Source organism: Otolemur garnettii, unplaced genomic scaffold (genome assembly GCF_000181295.1).
Source record: "Otolemur garnettii isolate 467f Iridium unplaced genomic scaffold, OtoGar3 scaffold00219, whole genome shotgun sequence".
NCBI classification, from domain to species: Eukaryota; Metazoa; Chordata; class Mammalia; order Primates; family Galagidae; genus Otolemur; species Otolemur garnettii.
This window is the reverse complement of record NW_003852614.1, coordinates 942,959-944,901: the sequence shown is the minus strand read 5'-3', so window position 1 is coordinate 944,901 and position 1,943 is coordinate 942,959. Positions and strand designations below refer to the sequence as shown.

The 1,943-nt window shown below is 44.1% G+C and overlaps 1 pseudogene; it reads left to right on the top strand.

The window, feature by feature from the left end:
• LOC100961497 overlaps positions 1 to 1,895 on the top strand; it is a 4,880-nt pseudogene extending 2,985 nt beyond the window's left edge.
• Positions 1,896 to 1,943: the final 48 nt, after the last annotated feature.

Here is a 1,943-nt window from a genome sequence, read left to right as displayed (position 1 = left end):
CGCTCGCCACAACGCCTGGCTATTTTTTGGTTGCAGCCGTCATTGTTGTTTTGGCGGGTCCGGGCTGGGGATTCGAACCTGCCACCTTAGGTGTACATGGCTGGCGCCTTAGCCGATTGAGCTATAGGCACCGAGCCTGAAGATTTTGAATATTGGAAAGACAACAGAGCTGCTGCATGGTCTACAAATGAGTCTTTGAAAATAGGTGAATTTCTAGTTCTTCCTGATTCTGAAAATTAGTTTCAGTCTTTGCAGAATGAAGAAGTGAATTCTCTGTATATTTGTCAACAACACTGGGTTTTTGTTTGTTTTTCTGCTTAATTTCTTCCTTTTTTTATTGAGACAGACTCTCACTCTGTCACCTTGGGTAGAGTGCCATGGCGTCTTAGCTCACAGCAACCTTGGACTCTTGGGCTCAAGCGATCCTCTTGCCTCAGCTTCCCGAGTAGCAGGGACTACAGGTGCCCACCACAATGCTTGGGTAATTTTCCTATTTTTAGAAGAGATGGGCTCTCTCTCTTGCTCAAGCTGTTCTTGAACTCCTGAGCTCAAGTAATTCACCAGCCTTGGCCTCCCAGAGTGCTAGGATTATCGGCATGAGCCATTGTACCCATCCTATTAGTTGTATTTTCAAGTAACTCTTCCCCCCCTTCTTTAGGACATTAAAACTAGTCATCAATTAGCTGTTCTTCCTATTATACCTGGAATTTTGTCACAATACCTTGATTCTTTCTTTCTTTCTTTCTTTTATTTTTTTGAGACAGAGCCTCAAGCTGTCTGGGTAGAGTGCTGTGGCGTCACAGCTCAGAGCAACCTCAAACTCTTGGGCATAAGCGATTCTCTTGCCTCAGCCTCCCAAATAGCTGGGACTACAGGCACCTGCCACAATGCCCTGGCTATTTGTTGTTGTTGTTATTTAGCAGGCCCGAGCTGGGTTTGAATCCACCAGCCCTGGTGTATGTGGCTGGTCCCTAACCACTGAGCTATGGGTTCTGAGCCAGATTTAAATTTTTTTTTTTTTTCAGTTTGTGGCCAGGGCCAGGTTTGAATCCATCACCTCCAGCATATGGTGTTGGTGCCCTACTCCTTTGAGCCACAGGCGCCACCCTAATTTTTTTTTTTTTTTATTTGCAGTTTTTGGCCAGGGCTGGGTTTAAACCTGTCACCTCCGGCATATGGGGCCAGCATCCTACTCCTTTGAGCCACAGGCACTGCCCAGATTTAAATATTTTTATCTATTTTGATTTTTATTAACTTTTTCCTTTGAACATTCAGTAGTGATAAAGATGTGGAAAACTGCACTGTTGGAGAATTGGACTATTTAAAGATGCTTGATATTTATAATTTCAACTTTGTATCTTTTGTATATCTCTGTAAGTAACTGCTTAGCAATTTAGTTTCATTAGTAAGATCTACTACTTAGGCTGGGCATGGTGGCTCATGCCTGTACTCCTAGCACTCTGGGAGGCTGAGGCGGGTGGACTGCTTGAGCTCACGAGTTTGAAACCAGCCTGAGGAAAAAAGTGAGACCACGTCTCTACTAAAAATAGAAAAACTGAGATAAGAGGAATGCTTCAGTCCGAGTTCGAGGTTGCTGTGAGCTATGATGCCATGGCACTCTACCCAGGGAAACAGCTTGAGACTCTGTCTAAAAAAAAAGAAAGAAAGAAAGAAAGAAAGAAAGATTGATTAAGTACTTAGATTCATTTGGAATCCTACTTTGTCCAAACCATGGAGATATCAGGTACAGAGGTAGAAGAGGTCTTGGTTTCCATAGTGCCAGAGGATGAGGTGGTGGCAGATGTGGTACCTTCACCACTCCTTGAGGGTTTCATGGTACATTCAGAGGAGGTTGTGGGGCCAGGGAGTTTGAAGATTTTTTTTTTTTTTTTTGAGACAGAGCCTCAAGCTGTCCCCCTGGGTAGAGTGCCGTGGCTTTACAG